Source organism: Mesocricetus auratus, unplaced genomic scaffold (genome assembly GCF_017639785.1).
Source record: "Mesocricetus auratus isolate SY011 unplaced genomic scaffold, BCM_Maur_2.0 Super-Scaffold_100011, whole genome shotgun sequence".
Classification (NCBI taxonomy): domain Eukaryota; kingdom Metazoa; phylum Chordata; class Mammalia; order Rodentia; family Cricetidae; genus Mesocricetus; species Mesocricetus auratus.
The window spans coordinates 20,995,392-21,013,323 of record NW_024429195.1 but is presented as its reverse complement, the minus strand read 5'-3'; the positions used below and the strand labels follow the sequence as shown (position 1 = coordinate 21,013,323).

The window sequence follows — 17,932 nt, the reverse complement described above, 5'->3', positions numbered from 1 at the left end:
ACCTAGGATTGACATGTGAAGCAACATTGTTTCTAATTTAAATTGAAAAAAAGTTATTCAAAAAATGTGCTTCTCACATCTGCCTATTTATTTCTGTTTAAATATACTTATTTTTCAGCAGTTTTAAGTAACTAAAATACCATAAACTATGCCTAACTTATTCTTACTGGATACAGAAAATACAAGAAGACTGTTAGCTGCAGAGTGTTTATACTGTGGGAAGTGAAAAATGGTCATAGATTTAGTGTTCATGTGTGACTAAATGTATTGTATAATTGAGGTTTCAATATCCCCTCCCTTCCCACAGTGGATTGGAAAGCATACCCCTCTGTATGCTAATAAAATTGTAGCAAATAATCTAAGTGAAATTTTAACAATATAATTCATTATTGGCCAATATATTAACTAATATTTATTAAGCAGTGTTTTTGTGTAAATACAAATATCACTATATTTTAGAAAAATTGGCTTGGCCATAATTTTCATATACATATAAAGCATATGAAAAGCATAATTTTAAATACATTCTCTCTATATACATGAATACACTTTACATATCTCAGATCATTCACAAAAATCATTCAGTTGGTCAAGATCATAGGCATAGTTGTAAACAAATGCACCAATTTCTATCTCAACTTGCATAAAACAAAATTGATAAATAAAATGATGCTTGAAATGATAATGACATTCTTTTTTTTATTAATATTTTCTTTATTTTCCATTTTAAATTTAGATAAGAAACAAGGTTGCTTCACAAGTCAGTAATGACATTCTTTTTTAATGTAGCAAGTATAAAACAAGGACATCCCCAACTTCTAATATTGGTTATTATCTTTGTGTTTAATACGTGGTGGAGAATCTGGGAATAAATATGCTCTTACATTTTGATATGCATATTAAATACGGACTCTCATGCTTTCCAAATTATGGTGGTGTTATGTCATGGACAAACATAATGTGTAACTATCACTAGTTGAACTTATATTTAGTGAATATCTTCAAAAACAGAGCAATGGGTAATTTTGGCTGCTAACACTCCTGTTCATGTGGCTCACTGGAAGATGCAGTTTCTTCCCACTTCACACTAAAACAACATCATTTAATATGATTCTCCTCAGAAAAGGTCCAAAAATTCAAAGACTACAAGTTGAATTACCCACCATAATTAGGGCACCATTTAATGTGTATATACATCATAAACATATGTGATGGCTATAGAAGAGATAATCTTTACCACATGGGATGTCTGTAGAATAGATAATTTTCAACCAAGTGCCTTTTCACCCTTACTATTAATAGACAAATAAACACGTAAAGGACACTATACATTGCAGATTACTTACATTGCTTTCCACAGTAAGATCGGTTGTAAACACTGAATTAGATCTAAAATATGAAGAACTGGGTTAAGTAAAGTAAACAAGATTACATCCTGTAGATCCTCTCCATAATGCCAAGAAAAAGAGTCACCTGGTCACATTAGTGACACTATAGTAAACATATCCATGAGAGGGTTGGTAAAGAATGACCAAGGACAAATAATTGAATGGCTTGATTTAAACTTAGGATCCAAGGTCTGGGAGCCTATGGACATGTTTATGTGTTGTGGAATACTATTTTTGTACACTGTGAAGATGTGTCACTCAGAATGGATTATAAAAATCTGAATGACCAATAGGTAGGAAGGAATTTCAGGGCAGAGAGGATGCCTGGAAGAATAAGGAAGAGTTTCTAGCCAGACATGCAGGAGGACTGCAAAATGCCAAGAGTCACATGGCTGCATGCACATGAATAGAAATGGGTTAATTTAAATTAAAGAGCTAGTTAAACAAGCCTAAGCTATTTGCTGGGCTTTTGCCATTAATAATAAGTCTCCATGTGGTTATTTGGGATCTGGAAGGAGGGAGAGAGAAAGACTTACTATACTTATGCAGATAAATTTCATGATTAAATCAAATAAAGAAGCTGGACTTTTATTTAAATTCATGAAAGAAGGAAACAAGCCATATAAGTGACATGATTGAAAGAGAACTCATGTAAACCAAATGCTCTGACATTTTAGGGTTCCTTATAGCTATCAAAGTCCTGCTCAGTTTGACTGGGATGGGTTGAAACACATCATTGAACCTATACTGTGTGACAGTACTGTATATGAAAGAACCCTAAAACAAACAAACAAAAGATTAAATTGCATTTCCAGATCAAAATGTGGCCAGGCCTCTCTTGAGCTGACACCTTTACCCTCATTATGGTCTTAAAGCCAGATCACAGGAATTGAAATGGCACATCAATTAATCTCAGTCTCAAAGCTAACCCTGAAATTCAATTTAGAGGATATTTAAGAAGAAATCATCTCTTGTATATTTTACTTAATTCCAAGCCATAATTTTGTCAGATTGGCAGTTTGTACTACTTTATTTTGTCTAATTGACCATAATTCAATCCAAATAAACATTATCAGATTTGGTGCTTCAAGACAATGTTTTCTAATATTCCTAACCTAAGACCATGGAAAGAAATTATAATTTTATGTTAATGATAATTCTATGAAATTCTTTAAATTTAATATTCATAAATGAATAATCTCAAGTATTACCATCTAACTAGTATCCCCAAATCCTCCTTTCATTGAGTACCAATGAAGATTTTTTAGGAGTTGTGGCCATTTAGTTACCAATTAAATGACAATGTGAGGTGAACCTCTTTAGATAACAGGCAATAGCAGTATGAAGTGGTGTTTTTTTTTTGGTGATAAGGTCAAGAGAGTGGAGCCCTTATTAATGAGATTAAGATCTTTATAAAAGATGCCTGGATCAACTGAACACACATTCATGTAATTCATTAAAAATTATGACACTAAATCTCTTGATGTCTCAGTCTTAGAGTTCTTCACAGTAGAATGATGATAAGTTTTGTGTTCATAAATTACCTAGATATTTTGGTAGTTGTATAGTTGTCATAAAACAATAAGGTACACAAAACAATTATTCTCTTTTTCTGTTAAAATAAGATGGCAGATGTTTGCTTAATTGGTAATTAGTTAGCATAGCTAGGATGGGAGTGTTGATGCCATCTTCTTATAGGGTGTAGATAGCTCAAAGTCCAGAAAAATACAGTGAGTCATAAGCCACATTCTAGCAAAGCAAGATTTTTATAAGTACCACCATGAAACAAGACCTGAAGATGGTATTGGAGTCTGAAAGTGATGGATAGACAAATTATTCATAGGAGCATACAAAATGGATATCACACTGTGCTCACATGTGTTTACATGTACACATATATAGAAAGATGTTATATGTAAATTCATTTTATTTAAAAACTCTCTTTCATCTGTTCAGTTTATTAACACTGGGGTAGACAGATAGGTGAGTCTACACATTGATTGCAATCACATATTGGTTACACAGCATTAATTTGGGCATAAAGTAACATACTGAAACCTTACAACCATATCTTTAAAACAGTTTCAGTTCTGGAGTGATAGTGGTGTTTATTACAGATGGAAGCATATAAACTCTTAAAGTTTCAACTGTGCTGATGAGATTTAGTAGCTATAGAGAGCATGTAAAGAGTATGCTTTCCATTAGGGTTTGAGGGTCACTCACTTGGTAATGTCCTGAGGCTTGTTGGCCACCAGCCTATCCTAATCAGGCAAATTCAGGTTAATGAAAGACACTGTCAAAAAATTAAGGTGGCTAGTACCTGAGGGAGGATGTCATATGATGTTTTACTTTGACCTTCACGTGTATGTGCACACAGAGGTATAACTAAACACAGAGGTATACATATACATTCACATATATGTTTATAAATGCATGCACACATACATACACATACACAGAGAGAGAGAGTACATATTATATTGCAGGATAGAATGTTCTGGCTTATATAACAAGGTATGAAATAGTTTGATTCAATGTAAGGATACTTAAAAGTAAGTTTCTACTGGTTTTATTCATGTCAGGAATTTTCAGTGTTTCCTATTACACTTGTGTAAGTAATGAGGAAGTCAGAATATTAACTCACTTTTTTGCTTAATTTTATAAGCTAGCTTGTTAGACTTTTTACTTTATCCAAAGACACTAGTTTTAAAGGTCTTTTTAGTTAATTCAATACAAATGGTAAAAAAAGAAATGGGGATGTGGTGACATTTTCCATTGACCATGACAACCCATTAAATTGGAAGCAAATGGTTTTGACATAATACAGGGTGTGGATTTGAGCTCATATCCTTTTAGGTTTTTGATATTCCTTGAACAAAGTTTTAGCTTAGGGTATTCTTGCTCTTATCATACTAAATAAATCGTACCAATTAGCGCAATTCATATACTTCAGTTATTTCTACACTTTTTATTAAGGTAATTTAAGAAACTTATTTGAAATAAATATACCTTTGTTTCATTTCCCAAGAAACTTTGAGATAAGTTGTTCTGAATCTGAAATCCAGTATTGTGAGTATTTAATGAGCATTCACAGGTAAATTTGTTACAAATAGTTGTATGCTTCCCTAAGAAACATGGAGACTCTGGTTTTTGTTTGTTTGTTTGTTTGTTTGTTTGTTTTTCAAGACAGGGTTTCTCTGTACTGTTTTGGTGGCTGTCCTGGAACTTGCTCTGTAGACCAGGCTGGTCTCGAATTCACAGTGATTGGCCTGCCTCTACCTCCAGAGTGCTGGGATTAAAGGCATGGGCCACAGACACCCCTCTGAGACTCAGTATTAAAGTGAAATCAGTACTTGTTCTTCAGCACCCTATTGCTGAAGTGGCTGCTAACCACTTCAAGCACCATGAGTAGGACAAACACTGTAGAAGATGATACAAGTAATTAATAATGAATTTATAAAATCTGGCTTCAGCACATGATGTTTTGTAACAGGAATTCACCTTTGGTTTTCTGCATATTTTGTCATTAGGGGATTTTCCTGTTTTTTGGTTTAGGGCACAACTTCGTACTGTTATGTATTAATTTCTACGGAGTATAATTTGGTTCCATTTAACCAACTAAGATGCATTGGAGATTCAAGAAGTTTTGGAACTAAAATATCTGGGATTTAAATCTGATTTAATGTAGTGGTGGAAATAAGCCAATAAAAGCCTACGAATCAAAATTAAAAAAACATAATAACTATGTATTTCAATGGAAATTTTCTACGTATCAAAAATGTTTATAAAATTTACCACAGTCTCATTTTCTTTAGAGTGCTTTGGAAAAATAGACTAATATAGACATTTAAAACAACATGTGCTACTTACTCTATGCTTGTTTGTGCGCACATATATACACAGTTGCCTATTCCCACATGTTCTTGTGTCTTTATTTATTGTTCTCTGTCTTGCTTCCTTGTGAAAATACTCTCATTTGAGTCTGGAGCTCAGTGATGTTAGGCTAGTGTAACAGCCATCAATTTTCAACCATACTTGCCTCCCCAGGAATGGATTTCTCATGTACATAGAATTAATGCCCAGTATTTAAATTGGATGGTGGAATCTGAATTTAGGTCTACCCCCTTGTGCAACAAATGATCTTACACATTCTTCTATCATCAAAGCCCTTATCATAGACATTTCAAAGATTCTTCTTAATTATTTTACTGTGTATTTGAGTATTTCATCATCATTGTATTTCTTAGGAAGTTATTTACTCAATGTCAATTCTAATACAATAGTTACTCCTTTGGTAATATTAGCAGTTGTTGATTCTGTTACAAACACAAAAGAGTTTCCATTAGTTTTGCAAAAGAAGCAAAACCAGCAGAGACAGCTGATCTGAACAGGGGGAGAGCTCTTGGACCCAAGACCCACAGCTAGGAGGCCAGCATGGGGCTGATCCAGACCCCCTGAATGTGAGAGTCAGTGAAGAGGCCTGGGCAACCTATGGGGCCCTGGGCAGTCATCAGTGTTTATTCCTGGCATACAAACAGACATCATGTGTCCATAACACAAAGAGGGATGCTCGCTCAGCCTGGACTCTTAGAGGAGTGCCTGAACCCTGCCCTGAGTGAAATGACAGACTCTAGATTTCCCCTATGTGGAAGAAAGTGGCGATAGGGAGGGAGGCTGGGAGGGATGGTGGGGGGATGCGGGAGGAGGGGAGGGAGAGGGAACTGGGATTGACATGTGAAACAAGCTATTTAAAATTTAAAAAAAAGAAAAAAATTGAAATGGCAAAAAAAAAAACAGTAGCAGTAATCATGAGACATTCACTTTTAATTTATTTTCTTCTAATGTGATCCTGGTAGTCAATGATATTCTGTTAGCATCTTATTTAGCCAAGGGGAGTGGTGTCTATATATTATTATAATGATTATATATATGTGTGTGTATATAAAATTATAGAAAAATCATAACATATTATTGCATATAATATTCACTGTATTATAAGTTACAATATCAGACACTAGTATTTTTTTACTCTTCTGGATATTCTAGCAATAAGATTAAATATTTGCTATGCTAGCCTGTCTTGTCATAAGTAGATTCTTAATGATTGATCCACACTAGAAAAGGCAACTCCCATTATATGACTTGCACTATGCATGGTTACAGCTCCTTTTCAAAAGTTCCAATGTGGAAAAAGGAAGTAGATGATTGATACTTTGGTTATGTGGCCAATGTAAAATTGCATTATATAATACATATTATACAATGCAGACATATTTTAAATAATGCATAATTATCAGAAAGTATTTCTGATTTTTCCAGAGCATACATAAAAGATTCGTTACTTTAATGTATTATTTATTAATTCATGAAATGTGAAAGAATGTCTGGGCTTTCAGATGGAATGTTTCTTCATTTGCAGTTAAGTGCTCAGTGACAGGTCATGTTCTTCATGTTGACTTAAAAACATTGTTACACATTTCTGAACTTCTGTGAATAAAATCTTTCTGTATTTGTCCTGAACGCATTATAAGTCTGTCAATAATGTTCACATAATATTATAATATAGCAATGTAAATGTTTTTGTTATTGGAATATAATGCATGTAAATGGTTTTTTTCATAGCTACTCTGAGATCTATTGAAGCTGTTGCTCATGTTTAAGGGAGGAGGTTCAAAAAAGACCAATAAACAAGCTATGATTAGTATTGACCTGTCTCCAGAATAGATTGTATCAGATTACTGAATGAGTGAGATGTAGTAACGCATCTTTGGGGGCCTTCAGTCAGATTCACCTGACATGCCTGGTTCATATCTCAGAGGCAGAGTTTGAACTGAGGTATGGCATTGAAGATACCAAGGAAAAGACAGAGACACAGAATAGAGTCAGGAGAATAATCTACTGAATACTGAACACCCCAGGTTTATTCTTCAACATTCTTAAATACTCCAAATAAAAAGGAAAAATGACAAAAGACTTCTTTATCATGGTAAAGGAAGAAACAGACTTTCTTCCTTAATTCTCCAAACATTTAGTAACCACACCTTAGAATAAATCTCTCATTATCTGACCTTGAGGATTAAAAATAATCATGCCACCTTATTTAGATAAGACATCTATGCCTAAGACCAAACATCTTACAGTAGCCATGCCTTAGACCTTTAGGTATTATGACTTTAACCTTGGAAGAGTAAGGATAGTTTTTGACTCCTTGATCTTAAGTCAAAATGAATTGAAGTCATTTTTATGGACCCTGACATTGTAGTAACTTTTATCAACACAAACAATTCTCATTTTTAAGATGAGTTGCAGCTTAGCTACCAAGTTTTCTTATTAATTCATTCAGTGGACTCAGATTCAGTGCCTGCTTTAGCTCTCAGGCTGAATTAGGTGTTTACACATTATGACAAAATGAAGAACTGTCTGTAGAATTTTATTCTAATAGAGAAAATAAATGATGAAAATAGGATATTTAGGAGGTTATCCTGGTGTAGATATTGAGAACATTTTCTGAAATTGTATGTGAGGACACTATAAAGAGATTAATAAATTATATAAGCAGTTATATGTATATATAATATATATTCAGGGTTCTATAGGAAAGCTCTCAGAATTAGCAGAAGTGTCTTTCTTGACATTATAGAGATAATTATTCAAAGTAAAGATTACAGACTAACATATTCATAGCAATGAAACTTTAACTATATGTCTAATAAAGATATTAAAAATGATTATGTTTACAATGGGTTATATTACTAGTAGATGAGAGATTTGAGGGGATCTCTCTTAATTAATTCTATGTACAAACTATATTTTTGTGCCTTCCCTGTGTTTTCTCTTCTATTGCAGGCTATGTATATGGTTTAAATCTGAATTTCTCTGGGACGGTGCCTTTAGAATTTACAATATATCAGCATGTATGCAAAGCTTTAAAAACCTGAAATATAAATATTTATCTTGGAGTGTATAAATCATTGCCAAAAATTAACCACAAGAAAAGGAAAAGGGAAAGAAAACACTTCTGTTTATTTTTATCTTCTTTTTCTTTTTTGTATATAATTTAAGGACTCAAGAAGATGAAGTAAACTAAATGAAAACAAAAAATAGAGATACAGTATATATTTCTTCCTATGTTTTACTATCAGTCACAATAAAAATTAAATAGAGCAATAATGAAAGAGAAGAAAGACTTCACTGTAAATTAATACGTGAATAGAGGCATATTATTTATGAATATTACAATACAAAAATGGTAGATGAATAAAATAAGAATGTTCACTGGGCCCAAAAGAAGGGATCTAGCAGACAGAGGTCTGCTGTTGCAACTTGTCTGACTGGGAAGTAGTACAATAAATACTCTACAATGCATATAATGAAATTGCAGAAAATGAAAGCAATTATTTGAGAATGCTGGCACATTAAGTTTAGGAGTTGGAACTGTACTATAAGTATAATAACAAATGATTGCGAAATGCTGAGATTTTACAGCGATGTGTGTATGTACTGATGTAGGTGTGTGTTCTGTGACAGTGTTCTAACTATAGTCTGAAGTCATGAGGATTCTGGATCTGAGATTAAACATCATTACTCTCAGAAATCAGACAGCATTAACTGCAAAATTACATCATATTTATTGCTTCCTGCATCCCATGACAACAATCCAAAAATAATCCCTAGTGGAGTTTGCCCATACAAGTGAGTTTGTGTCACTGCAAAGTGACCCATGCTTAGGAAACTATACTTTTTTTTCTTCCATATTTTCTTTATTTAACTTTTTACACTTGTCACTCTCAGTTCCCTCTCCCTTCCCTCCTCCCCCACCCCAATCCTCCTAATCCCTCACCCCTACTCCATCCCCCCTCTGCTCTCCAGGGAGGATAAGGGCTTCCATGAGGAATTTTCAGAGTCTGTCACATCATCCCGGGAAGTGCCTAGGTCCTTCCCCATGTGTCCAGACTGAGAGAGCATCCCTCCACATGGTATGGGTTCCCAGAGTCTATCCGTACGCTAGGAATAAATACTGCCCTACTCTCCAAGGACCAGTGTGATTGCCAAGGCCTCATCTCTGTCACCCAGGTTCGGTGGGAGGGATGTCTTGATCAGTCCCATGCTGGTCCCTCAGTCTTCAGTCTGGGGTCCATGTGTTCCCACTTGTTTAGGTCAGCTGCTTCTGTGGGTTTCACCAGCCTGATCTTGATTCCTTTGGTCATCACTCCTCTTTGCAACTGGGTTCCAGGAGTTCAATTCGGTTGCCAGCTGTGGGTGTCTGCCTCTGCCTCCATCAGCTACTGGATGAGAGTTCTAGGATGGCATATAATGTAGTCATCATTCTCATTATCATGGAAGGGCATTTAAGGTAGGCTTAGTGCCAGTTGGTGTCATTCTTGTAGATCTGTAAAGATCTCACTAGTGCCAGATCTCTCCTCCAACTTATAATGGTTCCCTCTTTTATGGTATCTCCCATCTGCTCTGTCTCCCTGGGCGTTTTCTGCACCTAGAGAGGACCTTCCCCTTCCAGAAGGATCACCCTGAATCTGGCCACACCTCAGTCTTCAGTGCCTTCTGGTCCTTGCCCTGTGCTTAAGGGGAGTGGGGGCCCTGCTCTGGAACCAAACTCCCTACATCCTGCTTCTGTCTCCCTGGGTATTTTCTGTGCCTAGAGAGGACCTGGCCCTTCCAGAAGTATCACCTGAATCTGGCCACATCCCAGTCTTCTGTGACCTCCATTCTCTGCCCTGTGCTTGAGCCCCTGCCCTTGGCTTGGGTCTTTAGTCCCCTCTGGTCTCTGCCCTGTGTTGAGAGTGTCTCAGACCCACCTGCACCCATCGGAGTATTGGACCTGCTTGAATGCACTGGAAAGGGTCCTTCGACCCAAACCCACAAGGAGAGGAAGAGACCCCTTGAGCTCCCACTGAAAGAAGGGATAGAAAGAAGGTAATATAAAAACACAGCCAACAACAGAAGAACCAGTATGACACCACCAGATTCTAGAAACTCTACATCAGCAAGACTTGAGCATATCAATACAGATGAAACAGAAGAGAATGACCTTCAAAACAACCTCCTGAAAGTGATTGAGGCCCTCAAACAGGATATGAGAAAATCCCTTAAAGAAATGGAAGAAAACACAAACCAAAAATTCAAGAAATCAACAAATCTCTTAAAGAAAGCAAGGAAAGCCAAGAAAAATAAATCAAACTGTTGAAGGAAACAATTTAAACAGTTCAAGACTTGAAAACCGGAAATGGAGACAATAAGGAAAACACAAATGGAGGTTATGCTGGAAGTCAAAAGGCTGAATAAACAATCAGGAACTACATATGCAAGCATAACTAGCAGAATACAAGAGATGGAAGACAGAATCTCGTGCACTGAAGACAAACTAGAGGAAATAGATTTATTGACAAAACAAAGTCTTAAATCCAACAAATCCTTAACATAAAATATCCAGGAAACTATACTTTTGTCAGATGGATGTTTATTAATATTCTCTACATTTGCCATAGGTGTTATCTTTTTCTTCATGGAGAGAAACACGATTTTCCCTTGATGTTGGTGGAAGAAGATGCTATCTTTATCTTTATAACCATCAATTATATACACATCCATGAGAAAACAATGAAGAGTAAAGGGTTATTAGAAGAACTGCAGATATGGAACAGGAAATCACTGCTTGACCCATCACAAGTTCTTTTAATTTCCGGAGTTATTGCTTCTCGGCCTTTTGGCTAAGATCAAGTGTAGTATCTGTTCTTAACAGTTTAAATTTCCGGAGTTATGGAACAAAAAACAGATATGCACAAATACAAAGATGAAAGACAGGTAGTATATGTGTAATGATATAGTTCGGTATATCAATATTAGAGACTCAAGAAAGCACTTTGTGCTCCTTCAAAAAGGCATAGACAAGATGGTTGGGAATGAGAAGGGACAATGAAGAGATCAGCTTTTGGTTTCCATAGATAGGGACAAATATAGTTTAAGTGAGGGAAATAACCAATTGATAAAGGAAAATGGTGATGAAGATTTTCCATGAAGAGACCCACATTCTGGTTCCTGATCTGAAATAAGTAGGGAAAGCACTAAAACAGACTGATATATCACAATTTGAAAGTAGACAGGTGTGAGGAACAAAGACTCATAAACTGAAGTTTAATTATGAAATGAATTAATAGTTTTATGTGCTAATATGTTCCTAAATGTCACAATGAACATAAAAAGACAAGTTTTTTGGTAGGTTAATTTGAATTTAAAATAACTATTGATATAGAATTATCATGTAATTAAAACTCATCAATAATCAAAAGCAATTATAAACATCTTTACTTTATAGCTAATCTTTACAATTGGTTATCTTTAAAACACTTATTTGATGTAATATGTAAAGAGTTATGGTTCCATATAAAAGTAAACATATCTATAACAGTTGCCATTTTCACAGAATGTGTTTAGTGAGCATGTGTGTTAAAATGTCAAATATAGGAGCATCCTATTGTTTTAGTAGAATTTATGGTGCATATCCTAAAAAAAATTACATGGAGATGTGCTCTGAGATAGTCTGTAATGTGTATCTAGATGAAGAAAGTTGATCCCATAATTCTGTCCACTTTATTAAAATTTTAAGTATTAATTAAGTTTCCATGGTCCCAATAGTCCTCAATGTGTGGGATTAAATGAGACATAGGCTTTAGTCAATTTTTAGCATAGACTGGTAAACTTGTCAAATCCTATTCATAATGTAGCAAGATTAAATTATCATCTAATGGGAAAACAGTAGAATAGATAAAAGTTTAAAATAGAATGGTGTCTCATTATTCTTGGGTTTCCTTTACTCTAGTTTCTCCAGGACATTTGAAGATATTTAGTTTCATTGTGCTCTAAGTAGCTCATGAATATTTCAGTTCCAAGTGGCCGAGTGTTCTTCTACTCATCCATTCAGATCACAGCACCAGCAGGTTTTTATGTATGTTGCTGGGAAACCTGGAAACTTAGGGATCTTAATTTTTGTTATTTTTTTGAATGAAGCAGTATACTACATAGAGCACTGTGATGGTTTAAGTTTGACCTAGAGTAAACATATAGCATGTTTCTTTAATAAAGACACAGTTAGTCTCCACAGCTATGTAGAGTAATAGTTTTCAAGCATTTAAACAATATTGTACCATAAATGAGGATTGTGTTGCAATATTTTTTACTACTTACTATAAGAGATTTCCATACATTACTTCATATAAATTGATTGAAAATGTTTCAAAGGGCACATGAAATGCCCCTTCAGCATTGTACTTACCTGGAATCTTTTTTTTAATTAATTAATTAATTTATTTTTATTTTAATTTTAAATAGCTTGTTTTACATGTCAATCCCAGTTCCCTCTCCCTCCCCTCCTCCCGCACCCCCATCCCCCCATCCTCCCACCCTATTGCCAATCCTTCCGCATAGGGGATATCTGGAGTCTATCATTTCACTCAGGGTAGGGTCCAGGCACTTCCCTAAGAGTCCAGGTAGAGAGAGCAACCCTCTTTGTGTTTTGGACACAAAGAAATTAAACATATAGATAGATAATAACTTGAAACTATCTGTGTTTGATAAAATCTGACTGGAGTGAATATAAAATAAATACTGATGACACATTTATGTATCTGAAAGTCTATGTTTTTACATCTGTCTATGTAATTAGTACTATCTTAGATGAACCAACCAAGTGGATATTATTGTTCCATAGTAACATGCAATAGAACCATGGAATTAAAATGATTCTCTAAGGATTACTCAAAAATCTTTCTGATACATGATGTAAACTTAGGCCTAAGGGTATGGAAGCAGGTAACATATCTTAAGAATGAAAATTTAAAATATAAAAGAATGATAAAAACAAAACCTACATTTTAGCAATTAAATAAATAAAAAGTAGAACATCATAAGGAAGCAGAATGAACTAAAATATCTTCTAATAGAGTACATGTGTATGTGTATATGTGTGTACATGTGTGTCTGTGTACATGTATATCATTGTGAAAGTGTTGTGTGCATTCATGAGTATATGTGCATGTGCATGTGTGTGTGTGTGTGTGTGTGTGTGTGTGTGTGTGTGTGTGACATGTTAGCCTCAGCATTTTCAGATTTTTCTCTTAGTGCTTTCCTGAGACTCACCCCCATAGTCAACAGCATGTTAACAATGTGTGTGTCATGTCTTTCAGCTACTCAGTAACTAAGGGATCAGAGGAAACCTTTTATCTTTTGCTTATTAAGATAAGGGAAAATTTTAGCCTTTATGTACAGGTTTAAAGTAAAAAAACTATAGCAGATGTAAAATGCAATTTTGGGTTTGAAAATGTAATGTTTTGCAAGTCTTCGAAGTGTATCAGTTGGTGATGTACTTTCACATAATGTATTATGATAGTTTTAGAGAGAACAATAGATCTAAAAGAATATGTTAGAGGAAAATAGAAGTGCAAACTTGGTGGCTACACAGATGCTTCTAGAATAATGTCTTTAACTTAGAATGGTTCAGAGTTCATGGAACTCACTTGGCAAAGACTCTTCATTAACAGCCTATGCATTAGAGACACCAGAGTTTTTATTGTAAGGTTTAGCTTTGTGCAGTGTTGTCATAATTTTCTCCCTGTTTGAGATGTGACATGTGTCAAATAAACTTCTGTGTTGCAATGGTAGTGCAATTGGACCAGAGACAAGGATCTTTACCATCTTGAATAACCTTTGTGTATCTTGTAATTGATGCTTTGGGGACCTTTCTACTTATAACTTGAGAAACTTTACAAGTACAAGAGAAACTGTCCAATTATAAATTTTTTAACCTAATTAATGTTTGCCTCCATTTTTCATGAAACAAAAATTACCAAAACTAATAAATAATAAATATTAATATAAGCTAATACATGCATGATTAGATTATCAAAACATACATCTCTGAAACAGGGTGATAATATTTATGTAAATTTCCCATTTTCTTATTTTGGTTTTGCAAGATACAGTTTCTCTGCATAGCTCTGGCAATCCTGGAACTTGCTTTTTTAGACCAGGCTTGCCTCAGATTCAAAGAACTTCCTGCCTCTGCCTCTAGAATACTGAGAAAAAGCAAAAAAAAAAAAAAAAAACAAACAAACAACAAAAAAAAGAACTCAGAACAATAAATATTAAGTAAGCTAATATAAGACATCTAGTTCTAGTTCACAGTAGTGGCCAAATAACATAGAGAAACACAAATGTAAAAGGAATTGTACTCAGCTCTTTTGGGATATGTCAAAAGGAAAAATGGAATTTAATGCAATGGTTAATGTATATGAGACACATATGAGGCGAAATTTAGTATCTACACACTGGCAGTAATAAAAAGTGGTAGAATGAGTTTTCACAGGAAATCATAGCTACATATTTTTCCTTTATGTTTGCCCATTCAAATAATAATCAGTTTTCCCTAGTTTGATAAGTTGTTTAGTGAGAAGATGGTCTTATATAATTAGAGTAGCTGAGTGCACTTGAACCATTCTTCTAGATGGATTGCCTAGGAGATGATTGTCTAATTTCCATAATTAGAAATCAATTTAGATAATTAGAATTAAAAATAATTTCAGATAACTTCAGACCAGATGATCAAGGAAAGTTAAGACTCACTAAATTCTCAATTCTATATTTCAAAGCACATGCACACGCAAAAACAAAAATATACACAATTAGTTAACATGTAATGTAATTAACTAAAGTCTTGCCCTACAAAACCATGAAACAAATTGCATTATTTTTTGGAACTAAATAAAAGACCATGACATTTTAATAGTTCCATGGAGTATCTGATTCTTTTCCAGAGATTTTTATCATATAAAGGCTTATGCCATGGAAGTATAAGAGAGCTTAGCACAAGCCTGTTACTTGCAATTGCATCAACTGTCTCCACACAGTCAAAAAATGCGTGCAAAGAAAATATGATTTTGTTCCCATCTTCTTTACTATCAAAAGCAGGCTGCTGATTTTTGGTAATTACAGAATGCATGATAAAGGAAACATGTTTTTTAATAGAAAATGAGGTGAGGGTGCCAACAAAGTCTAAAGGGTTCTGTAACGTGATGTGACTGCCAGCAGGCCCATAGCATCTGAATTTAAATACTCTAGGTACCAACAGAACTGACAGAATTCAGCAGCATAGGTGTGAGGTGTAGGGCTCTCATTCTGTGAGTGAACACTCTTTGTTCCAGAGGCATGCGCTGTTTAACCTTCCAGTTCCAAGCCAATAACACGCATCCTGTCATAAAAACAACCATCATGATTTATTTTATGGGTGACTCCCTAGAAGAGATAGTATTTGCTGTTTATTGCAATATCACAGGGCCTGCAGTCATTCCACCAAAGGAAACATGGAATTTAAGTTGTAGGGACTATTCAGTGTTTTTCTGTGGAAAAAAAAGTTGAGAAGAGATTCATCTAAAGAGATTTACTAACCTTCTGAAATAAATTTAGCCCTGTTGGTATTATTTTCCTTACTAGCACTTAGATATAGGTTCAAAAGTAAATAATTTATAAAATTCTGTAATAGAAGCCGGTATCTAATAATGGAAAGATAACAGTAAATACCAATAAGAAAAAAAGAGGAAAAATGTTAAAATGAGAAGGAAATATTACTGCCTATTGCAGGTCTTTAAAAAATCTTCCCTCATATATCATATCCACACTGAAGTTTTCCTCCCTCCTCTGTAGGGAAAGATCATGTGCCTATAGCCCTAACCATGCCCAACACACTCCTAACATCAGATGATGGGGAATATTAAGCCACACCAAGTGTACAGGGAAGGGAAGTCGTATGATTCTTTATTAGGGAAAAATCACTTACATGAGAGCTTGAGAACCTGAGGTCAGCGATCTGCTGGTCTCCGAACCTCAACCAGAACCCCAAGATGGCCCTCTCGATTTCCTCCTAGCTCTTTATCTGCCTGCCTTCTCCCACATACCTGTGGCCACGCCCGAGGGGGCATGGTTAAGACTACAAGTACTTGATCTCTCTCTACACTCCCCTCCTCCTAGTCTCTAACCCCACCTTCCCTCTCCCTCAGATGACTTCATTCTTCTCCTCAGAAAAGAGCAGGCCTCAGAAGGGTTAGCAAACAAACATATCATGAGGAGCTACAGTAAGGCCAAGAGCATAACCATCATATGAAGGCTGGATAAGGCAACCCATTAGAAAGAAGTGTCGACAGGCATTCGAAAGGTCAGAGATAGTCACCCTTCCCACTGTTAGGAATCTCACAAGAACTCCAAACTACTCAGCCATAACACATGTGCAGAGGACCTAGATGAGATCCCTGTAGGCTCCCTGATCTATGCCAGGCAAAATGAGTCCCAGTCAGCTGATTGTGCGGGCCATGTTTTTCTGGTGTCCCTGACCCCTCCCATTCCTCCAATTTTTCCCTCCCTACTTACACAGGACTCTCAGAGCTCTGTCTAATGTTTGGCTAAGGGATTCTGAATCTGCTCCCATCAGTTTCTGGATGACGTTTCTTTGGTCTCTCTGGTGACAGTTATGCTAGGCTCAGATCTCAGAACACTCTGCAGTGAGGAAAAAACCTCAAAGGTTTTGTGACTGGGTTAGTGTCCCTGTCCCTCCACTTCATGGACCAGTTCAGGCTCTGTGTCCATGATTTCTATAATTATTTGCTCTAGTTCCTCTTGTAGATTCCATGGAGTTCCTATGAGACTTCTACCCCTCTCCCAAAATGGATCCCATTCCAGGAATTTCTCCCAGTATTTAATAATCCGCTATCTGATCTCTTGAGGATGTTCTACCACACCTGCTTCCAGTACAGATGCAAAACCTAATCTCTTTTTCCTTCCCAAGGAGATCCATGAGTTACCACAGCCCTTAATCTCTCCTTGTTACTTAGGTGTGTATTGTTGCATTGCTATCCTTTATGATCTACTTATGAATGAGTACATGCCGTGTTTGTCATCTCAGGCTGGGTTACCTCACTCAGGATGACTTTTCCTAGTTCCACCTATTTATCTGAAAATTTTATGATGTCATTGTTTTGTAATACACCTTTGTATAAACGTACTACATTTACTTACCACCCGTAATTAAAATTGATCAATTAGAATCTACTTTTTTCCCATATTTTTTATTTAACTTTTTACGCATGTCATTTTCAGTTCCCTCTCCCTCCCTTCCTCCCCCACCCCCAAACCTCCCAACCTCTCACCTCCACTCCATCCCCCCTCTGCTCCGCAGAGTAATTGTGAGCAGGGAGATGCTGGCATATGTTACTTTTATGAAAACTGAAGCTTATATACTGATGACCCTGCACAAGTCCCCAAGTATATAGCTGCAGTAACAAAACAATTCACGATCACCATGAAGTGTGTCTTGACAAAATGCAAGGAATCCATGAAGAACTCTTCAGTGAAAGAGACATAGGACTTTGGCAAAAAAGGTTGTCTGTGCATTTTAGCTATTATATGACTATGAAATAAACAAATTAAGCTTTGGGGATTAATTTATTCATCAATGTGTTGGAGAGAGGACTTGGACTATGAAGCAC

General features: G+C 35.6%; 1 pseudogene; it reads left to right on the top strand.

The window, feature by feature from the left end:
• Positions 1-11,093: 11,093 nt before the first annotated feature.
• Positions 11,094-11,191, top strand: LOC121143406 (annotated as a pseudogene).
• The last annotated feature ends 6,741 nt before the right edge of the window (positions 11,192-17,932 follow it).